Source organism: Acipenser ruthenus, chromosome 7 (assembly GCF_902713425.1).
Source record: "Acipenser ruthenus chromosome 7, fAciRut3.2 maternal haplotype, whole genome shotgun sequence".
NCBI lineage: Eukaryota > Metazoa > Chordata > Actinopteri > Acipenseriformes > Acipenseridae > Acipenser > Acipenser ruthenus.
In genome coordinates, this window is record NC_081195.1 from 44,581,724 (window position 1) to 44,592,215 (window position 10,492).

At 38.4% G+C, this 10,492-nt stretch overlaps 1 pseudogene; it reads left to right on the forward strand.

Annotated features, from left to right (window-relative positions):
* Positions 1–4,218: 4,218 nt before the first annotated feature.
* On the forward strand, positions 4,219–10,076 carry LOC117414579 (transcription termination factor 2, mitochondrial-like; annotated as a pseudogene).
* Positions 10,077–10,492: the final 416 nt, after the last annotated feature.

Genomic DNA, 10,492 nt, shown 5'->3' on the forward strand with positions numbered 1-10,492 from the left:
AACTCAGACGTCTGGCTCCCTCAGCTCAAACCTTTCCCTCTACCCATCCCTCCATCCAGAGAACTGGTTTTCAACTAAAATTTACATTTGCAATCTTCTGTCTTTCTATATATAATTGTAATTAATCAAATATTTGTAATTAATCACGAACTTTCTTTTCTATCTAACAATTTTCTCTCTTCTTTGTGTGGGTGGCGCAGTTGCAGGAAGCTGGGGATACTCTTTTGGGGGAAAGTGAAGCTCATTTACCGACCTCCAAGGTTCCTGCTGGCCAGAGGGGATCCCCGGCCAAATAACTTTAACTATATTTCATTTTCCATTCTCCTGCTAATCTATTCATTGGCACCCGTGCAAGTCTCCCCCATCAGAGAGCAAGCTGCTCCCAACTTTCGAGCTAGTCATTTGACTCAACTTATCGAAGGTGGCTCTTACAGCTGGGGGCAGGGGGGGGGAGACCCTTGACCCTCTTTATGTGTTTATTTCTTATTCTCTTTTCCAGCGCTTTTGTTCTCCCTGCGTAGATCGCAAGGCTCTCCATGCAGGGAGACCTTGGTTCGTCCTTCTATCCTTCCTTAATTTCCCCTTGGGAAAAGTCCTCGCTTCCCAGCCTTGGAGGTCGATTGGTTCAGCCTCACCTCAGCGAGGGCGGTTCTCAGAATAGTCAAGAGGAAACCCCTATTCTGTTACTAAGTCATAAGCACTTTGTTCTTTATTCAGTAGTCCGTTACGCAGACCTGGCTCCTCTCTCGTGAAACAGTATTAGACCCTTGACAAATACATGTTCTATTGACAGTGCTGGTATCTGTAACTATATGTTCACAATTGTTTTTTATGTAATTTTAAATTGATAAAAGCTATACAGAATAGTAAACTTGAACTATATTTAATAAAAATCAAAAGAGGGATTATACAACAGCATATTCATGGTGATTATATATCTACCTGTCTGTCATGGAATCTCCATTGACGGGGATTTAGTGTGGAGTGCAGTGGGCAGCAGTGTGGAGTAGTGGTTAAGGCTCTGGACTCTTGACCGGAGGGTTTTGGGTTCAATCCCTAGTGGGGGACACTGCTGCTGTACCCTTGAGCAAGGTACTTTACCTAGATTGCTCCAGTAAAAACCCAACTGTATAAATGGGTAATTGTATGTAAAAAATAATGTGATATCTTGTAAGTCGCCCTGGATAAGGGCGTCTGCTAAGAAATAAATAATAATAATGTAGTGGAGGTGGTTGTCTGTCCGTTCTTCCACATGTCACACTTTGGATCTTTTCATATATCTGGAAAACCACTTATCTAATTGTGATGAAGTTATTCCACATACTGTAAATTAGTCATTTTAATAAACTTTACTATGATACTAATCCTCATTTGCTTATCTAATAACATATAGGTCTTACCATGTATCCAGTTTTCATCAAACTATGAATTGCAATGTCTATTCGATACATATCGGCACATACTATATTGATATACTATACCTCTTGGTCAACAATTTTTTCAACATGAATTTTGAATTTACAGCTATAGTGCGGGATGTATGTTACACGCATACTTTTCTGTTTCTGCTGTTGTCCATTTCCATATGTACTGTTGCCATGCGTGTAGGGCTTGTGTATATTTTGTCTTTTAATTTTATTGATGTCTACACCTGGGGTTATATTGATTGTATGCACGACAGCCTCCACAGACAACCTTTAAATCCCCTATAGCACTCATTAAACTGCAGAGCACCATTTAGAGCTGATGACCAAGTGTGCCATAGAAACATCCTGATGTGCGGAGGAAGGCCCTGGCATTTTCCAGACGGGGATGAAGAGGCTAAGTGATTTTTAGCTCAATCTCAGCCTAGGGAAATAAAGGAGTAATAAGAAATGAAGGGAAGAAGTCAATTACCATGAAAACAAATAAAACAAATAGCAGAGAGAAGGAGACATACAGTAATAGTAACCCAATTGAACATAACTATTGCTTCACCCTCTTTAATGTGCAAATCTATCTTCATCTACACTGTTTTCTGGAGGCCTGATCGCTTGGATGATTGTTAGATATAATATTCCATAATATTTAAAATTAAAAATGAAACACAGTGACCGGTATATATCTAGTGTTTAAAAACTAAAAATGTAGTGGCCTTACAGAACCAAAATAACGTTAGGGGCATCCCTACCAAGTTACTCAGCAATAAACAGTAACCCACTTGTATGACCGTATGTATGTTTTTTGATTGTCAATTAATAATAATTCAAAAGGTATAGTATTTTATAATCATGCAGTTCATAGTTAGTACAGTTATTTTGAGAGTAATCCTGATAAGATGCCATTTCTTGTTTATGGAGCTGATATAGATGTTGTGTTTGTCAACAACCTGTAAAATCTACCATTTGGCTAGGAAATGTAAAAATAAAATGTGCTAGTGACACATACCTGTAATTAATATCCTGCTGTGTGAGTTCCTGTTTATAATATTAATGAATTCTAATATATGCTGATAATGACCCAATTGCAGTGCAGCCAGTTTTGTCCTCTGAAATGCGATGTTATGATTATACTGCTGTTTGGAGGTAAGCTCTCTGCTAATGTCACAATAATTACAGACGTAAATTATCTGAGTGTACTAAAAGCACATTTAAAGCTACAGTCTTCCACAGTGCTGTTAAATTTCAACACTAGAATATGATTAATTGATTGTGACTGTTTACTGCTACTTTACTGAAACCAGATCATATTAACTTTCCAGTTTGTTTACATTACTGTTTCAGCTGCACAGACAAGTTTCCTCCCTCCATAAATCGTTCTTTCCAATCATGCTCATGCAGCAGTGAGAGGTTATTAAAGGTAAAATAAATAGTATATTTGTCAATCTTTCAATTTAGAGAAATTATAATTGTCCTAAACTACAGATAAAATAATGCATGTAATATTTTACTCAGAATATGGACTCAGAAACATTTACTGTACATAATCTTGCTGGTATTTTCCTACCAGGGTTGGACCATTGTGTGGGACAGATCTTCTTTTCAACCATAGATACAGTATGTATGGTATAATCTGTGAATGACTTTACATAAACTCTTTGACTACAGATGTAATACAGCAACATTGACCTGTCCTCCAAACCAATCACTACACAGAGGACGGGCTGTGAATTCAGTATGTAAATCTGTGCATTCAGCAACTCTTGAACAAAATAGACTACTGACCTACCCAGTAGCTTTGGAATAGTACAAAATGTGTGTTTTTCTCATTTTAGTAAAAGGTTATCAGTTGCTGCAAGCCACATCTCAAGAAAGCAGGTGTTCAGTATTAACTTAGTACTGGCATGAATGTTTAACTTATCTGTAGGGCGCTGTATACCATAATAATACAAAAAGCAATGGATTCACCAACATACTGCTTTTTAAGTTTATTGCTAATCATTGTGCATTCTTAAGTTTGAAAATGCTCCTACTAAAACAACAACAACTAATAATAATAATAATAATAATAATAATAATAATAATAATAATAATAATAATAATAAACTAAGCTCTTTTATAAGCTGGTACAGTGCAGGTTAAAATACTTTGCTTAGCCATTTCTGACATAGCCTACGCCTTTTTAAGAATAAGGCTTGCATAACACTGACCTTACGTCATTTCCTAAGTGCTGTAGGTGGAAACACTGAATTGGGGTAAATACAGTTTTGTTTGCTTTTTCTGGAAACTTGCAGGAAGGTACTTTGGAAATGTCTTTTAATTTTTTACTAACCCTATTTAAAATAAAACAAAATATCTGCAACAACACTGAACTGCTAGGTTATGCAAGTCTTTTGTAGGACAATGTCTTAGTTTGTTGTGCTCGAGTTTTCCCAAGCTCGGAGAACGAAGTTTAAAGATACACTGTGTGTAAATCGCCAAGTGAAGAGAATGGGTACACTGTCGCAGATTGTAAAACCTGTGTAAAAAACCATAAAGCCACCGGCTTTATCACAGCTACTTTGTATACGTTTTACTGCAGTCTACTTACTCACTTTTAATTAGCTTGCCGTCACCCATCAGAGGTCATGCACCGAGCGAAAAATATTTGACCCTGATGCTATTCTGATGTACAGAAAGTTGTAGTGGAGCATGTGGTGAAAACTGCAAGTGAAGGTGCATGTCTTAACAATGTCCGTTACAGGCTCAAGTGTTTTTCAGGCACTGCCAGTAAGCCAAGTAGTGAAGCAGACTATGAAACATGGCACATTCAGATTCGTCAGGTAATTAAAGATACTGATCTCACTGCTAATGCAAAAAGAATGCAAGAGGTATAGTATGTCAATATAGTATGTTTGAATGTTGCACTGTATGCAGGAGAGGACGCAATTGCGGAGCAGTATTTTGAAGAGCTAGAGATGGCTTATGGCAGTGTAGCAAATGGTGAGGAGCTCTTTATACAGTTTATTGAGACCTATCAAAATGCAACTGATAAAGCATCAGACTATCTTTGTAGACCCCATGCTGTCCTGCAACGAGTAATGGAAATGGGTGGTTTAGTTGGAACACAGCCTATTAAGCAACAGTTGAAGCAATTTATCAGGGGTTGTTGGGATGATGCATTAATAGACCGTTTGCACTTGAAGAACCTTCTAAATGTTTGTGCTAAGCAGTGCTTATCATACTTAAAGATCTTACTTGAGGTACAAGCTTTTCAGGATGAGAAAGAGGAGAAAGAAACAAGAAAGAAGCGTCATCTTGGTGCAGCTCAACCCAAGGTTTCTACCAAGTCTGTCAGTGTTGGTGATAATATAACTACTGTATCCCATACAGTTCCAGGTTCAACCAGCAGAGAAGTAGAGCTTGCCCAAAGAGTCCTACAGCTGGAAAAGGATTGGGAAAAGCAAAGGTAACCTTAAATACTCATAGGGTGTAAAATGCTAGTAGAGCCCCAGATAGTACAAGTAGTAGAAGCAGCCCTACTGCATTAAGATAAAGGTCAGAATCTACAGTTCAGAAAGGACCTAACAGGATGGTAGTATTCTGTTATAACTGTGGGGAGGATGGACACGCATTGGAAAAGTGCTCTAATCCAGTGAATGCTGTGCTGGTTCAGCAAAAGATCAAGAAATGATGTGAGAAACAGGCTGCACAGAGCAGAAAAGCTTGTACTCTTTCTCTTCCTTTAAACTAGATGGGTGTCTCTGCGCGGGACAGACAGAGACACAGAATTAATTTACACCCAGTCCCAAGCCAATTCAAAAGCACAATTTACCTGTTCCTCATCCAGGTTTACAAGCCATACCTCCTAATCTGGTTGGTGAGTCATGTCACACTGTTGCTTTTATTGATGGTGTCCGTTGTCTCTGTTTAGTTGACACAGGTTCACAGGTAACTTGCATATCTGAGTCATATTACCGTCAGTACTTGTCACATCTCAAGTTAAGCTCTATACAAGACTTACTCTGTGTTGTTGGTGCAGGAGGTAGTACTGTTCCATATCTAGGATTTATAGAAGTGAATGTGCAATTTCCTAAGGATGTTTGTGGCACAGAAAACAGCTTTTAACTGTTAGCTCTTGTTTGCCCTTACAATCAATCTAATGACCTCTCTTAGTGGGAACAAATGTACTTAGGTAACTCATGCACGAGTGTGAGGAGATGGCTGGTGCCCAATACTTGAAGAGACTGTCTATACTCTGCGACTGGGCTGCCAAGGTAAGATTAGCCAGTAAAACACCTGTTACCATTCCCAAGAACGAATCCAAAGAGCTGAAGTGTATGCTGAGTAAGAATATCTAAAGTAAAGGCTGCAGTATACTCAAAGGAGAACCTGAAGGCCATCTCATTCTAGGTGGATTACTGGTTTACAATCAGCTGTTAGTAGTAGACCATCATAATCGCACCAAGGTTGGAGTCATGGTCAAAAAATGTCTCAGACCTTGACTTCACCTTACAACCCAGAAGTATTATAGCTGCAGGGGAAACAGTGGATTTGATATGATGGAGTCCAGATGTTCCAGTGCTACTGCAGTACTGAGGGAGGGAGAAAGGGTTGGTTCCAATAAAACACCAAGGCAGGAGTTGGATTTTGATAACTCACCAGTTTCTAAAGATTTCAAAGAACATATTACTGCTAGGATGGAAAAATAAGTAGGCAGTGCTTTCTACTTTCATGATCTTGACATAGGACATGCCTCTGGGATAACACACAAAATAGTGCTCACAGACAACACTCCATTCAAAGTGCGCACCTGTCGTGTCTCTCCAGCTGATTTTGAAGACCTCAGAAGTCGTCTTCATGAGTTACTGGCTACTGGGATTATTAAGGAGTCTGATGCCACCTATGCATCTCCAGCAGTCGTGGTTAGAAAGAAAAACAGATCTTTACGAATGTCTGTGTACTATAGAAGACTGAATTATCTAACCAGGCAGGATGCATACCCACTTCCTAGAATAGAGGAGACTTTTGCTCTCCTCTCAGGCTCAAAATGGTTCTCTGTACTAGATCTAAAAAGTGGATATTATCAAATTGAAGTAGAAGAGTCTGACCATGCCAAGACTGCATTCACAATGCCATTTGGTAATTGGCAGTTCCTGGATGATTTCATTATATTTTCAGACACTCTTGAACAACATGAGGAACACCTAATGAAGGTCCTGCATCACATTGCTGAGTATGGATTTAAGCTCTCTCCTTCCAAATGTAAGTTCTTTCAGAAATTGTTGGCATATCTGGGACACAGTATATCAGAAGATGGCATCTGCCCTGACCCTCAGAAGATTTCAGCTATAACAGATTGGCCGACACCCAAGAACGTCAGGGAGGTGAGCTCTTTTCTCGGCTTTGCAGGGTATTACAGACATTTTGTGGAGAAGTATTCAAGTCTTGCTAGACCATTAAATGATTTGTTGGTGGGCAAAGTTTCAAGTGGAAGGAAAAATGCATCATGGCGAACAAAAACAAGACAGCCTTTGGGGGATCAATGGACAGCAGATTGTAAAAAGGCATTTGAATGCCTCAAAGAGAAGCTCATGACAACGCCAGTGTTGGGATTTGCAGACTGTAAACTCCCTTACATATTACACACAGATGCCACAGCAGCACTATACCAGGTCCAGGATGGTAAAATGAGGGTTATCTCATATGCTAATGAACACATTTTTAGCTTTGAAATGGTCTATAGGTGAAAAGTTCCATAATTATTTATATGGAACAGAGTTCAGTAGTGACAGATAATAACCCTCTGACATATGTTCTCACAACTGCAAAATTGGATGCTGCAGGACACAGGTGGTTGTCAGCCCTGTCTATCTATAACTTTGATATAAGCTACAGATCTGGAAAAACAAACATTGATGCAGATGGCTTATCTCGAAAAACAAATGGCCCTGCTACAGATGATGATGACTCTTTGAAGCAAGTGGAGAAGATTGCTAAAATACTGTCCAGGACCAGACAAGACCCTGATTTTGACACCCTGGAGCTAGATGTGTGTAAGGTGGCTTTCCTGAAGCATAAAGTTATGGTATTTACCCAGACACTTGAATCAGAACAGCCTAGTGAGCAAGAGGATTCTGTGATAGAAGTGAGTGGAGACAAACTTAGTGCTATAGAAGCTTTACCTAGTGGGGAGGGAGACCCCCTTCCTGCACTTCAATGCTCCCTTCTGCAACAAGTGACAGTCACATTAAGAATTGTACAGTAAACGGCAACATTCAAATTAATGTCTATGAACACAAAATTGCAACTCAGATAAAGAAAAATCTTATCATAGGAACTATTTTCTGTTGCGGAAGGTTATCCTTCAAATTTCTTAATAAATCTTCAGAAACTATCTTTTTCTCTTGTATTTATTTATATTTACGTTAATAAATCTGTTTTCTAAAAGCATTAAAGTACTTGAGGGTGTGGTTTGCCATGTATATTGTCACTGCTTGGTGCATTGTTAGGTACAAATCCATTCACTCTTCCCCTCTCCTGACCCGATCTCCTTCTCGCATTTGGTTTGTTTGTCTGTCGCTTTGAACTGAACTCCTGACCGCTGTTTAGCCAGGCTATTTATAGTTTAAAAACTGCTAATTAAAATGATCCACAAGTGGGAATGTTACCTTTTTTTTGTAAAAAATATAGCATTGATTACATGGTGCTTTATGCATGGTTAATTCATAGAAAATAAATGTAAAATTGTCAAAATCATAGCTAAATTCATAGAATAGACTTGAAAACATAGAACGTTTTATGGCTAGTGGCTTTGAACTATTTGTTCTATATGCCTAAACTTAGCTCAGAATACATGCCACAGTCATTGAAATGAGTTTGGTTAAATTAAAAGCCAGGTGTATACTGTAACTATTTTCTATTTTATTTTAACATTTTACTGAAAGCAATCAATTTAGCTTATGTTTTTGTTAATCCAAATTTTAGTCAAAATGTTTTGTTAGTCCAGATGTCTTATAAACGATGTATAGTTTGGCAGAAAATAATTCTAATGTCTAATCTTTATTGAAACTGTGGTTTACGATTTGGCTGCAGGATTTTTCCTATCCAGTAATTATAATCAACATTTAGAAATGCCTAGTGGAGCAGCACTTCTCCCTGAGGCTTATTTACTGTAGGCAAATATTCGGTTTAAATTCTGTGTGTTGTGAATGTAAAATACTATAAAAAGCTGTACCTATATTGTCCAACCAATATTGCAGTTCAGCTGATTCTAGACTGTTCTGCTGTTTCTTTTTTCCAAGTTCTGGTTTTAATTTAGTTATCTGTGTATGCTAAGTACATTTTATGTCTGTTGACTGATGCAATATCATTCACTGCAATATATCTGGCTAAATGTAACCCTTAGCAACTTCCAGACTCATTTATGGTCTGTCCACATCATTTCTTGAGTAGAGTAGGCATTATCCAACTAGTCCATATGGGCTTTGAAATCTTGAAACTCTAACAGTCACTTAGTTTGAAACAGCCAAACATATTTGCTACATAATTGACTTCGACGACAGTTGAGTATCTTTGGCTGAAGCTGAGGACACTGTACAAATGATACTAATTAAAAGCCTTACATTAGTTGACCATTCGTGTTTTTGTACCACTCCATCTCAAAACTACTGTATACATTTACATTTATATTACTTGGTAAATATATTAATAATAATGTTTTTGTTTGTTTGTTTGTTTGTTTTTATTTAAGGTCATCCTGAATGAGACAGGTTTCTGTTAAAGAGTAAGCCTTGCATTTTGAATATGCTCTGACTGGCTGCATCATCCTTATGTGTTTACTGCCTGCATCTCCAAATCTCCTTGCCCCACAACAGGTTCCATATTAGTGTTGCCTGGTGTGCTGCCCTACGTACCGGAGATTCAACGGCTGAGAACAAATGCACTGTGGACTCTATATAATTTATCAGTGGATATTAGAAAAACACGCAAACTAAAAGGTTGGGTGCTGTTTGAAGATACCACTTATGTCAATGAAATGGGTACAGACAAGATGGCAATAGCTAGCATAGTGGAGCAGTGTCCTGAGGCACTGCTTTGTACCCCTGCTGAAGTCAACACTCATAAAGAGTTGTGGAGGTCAGTATGTCCCAACGAGAAAGAACTATTAAAGATATTGATAATTGAAAATAATTATAATTGAAAAGTTTCAGGGATTAAATATGAACACTCAGCAAACTGATGGCCAGTTCACCCCAGAATTTCAGCAACCCAGCTGAGAAGAACAAAGAGATGATTAGTATTTTGCAAGAAATGTATCTGAAACTGAGTGGAGTGGAAGCCAAAATGAAAATTTGGCTGGATAAACTTTTGAACCAAAACCCATTTATTACTGATGCAGAACTTCTTGCACTTCTGTGTAAGCTAAGAGGATTTATCACTGAGCCATCGCCAATCAGCATAGAGAAGAGCCTGGCGTACTCCAAGGAAATGCTAAAGTGCAGTGATGATCAAGAGCTGAAAGAGATTGTATTAAAATGACCAGCTCTTTTATACTATTCAGTTCCACTTTTAGCAGAGTGCTCAAAGGGACTTTTAAATGAGGGCATTACCATTGACCAAATAAAAGAGACCCCAACAGTGTTGGCGTTAACAACACAGACAACACAGATAGAATAGATTTTTTTTATGCAGCATCATTTACTGTAATATCGCACTTGTATCAACCTATAATGTGTGTTGAAAAATGTATAGCACTGAAGGATAATAAAAAAGAACAAGTGAAATTGAAATATTATTTTGAGTCTTCTGTTATTAAAAATGGGATAGCACAAAATTGAATTGTTTTGGCTTCAGTAGAATGATTATGTTTTTCGTTTATTTATAACCTGTATTGCTGATGACACATGAGGATACTCAGCGTCAGAACAGCGCAATTTCCACCGGTGGATTCCACCATAGCGGCCCTGGTGCAAGCCCCTCTGGTAGGAGGTCTTTCTAAGGACCCTGTATGCCCTAACAGCCAATGCAGGATTACAGGGGCCCACCTTAAGAAAGCGTTTGCAGCCGAAGCACAAGATCGACGCCCCTCCCTG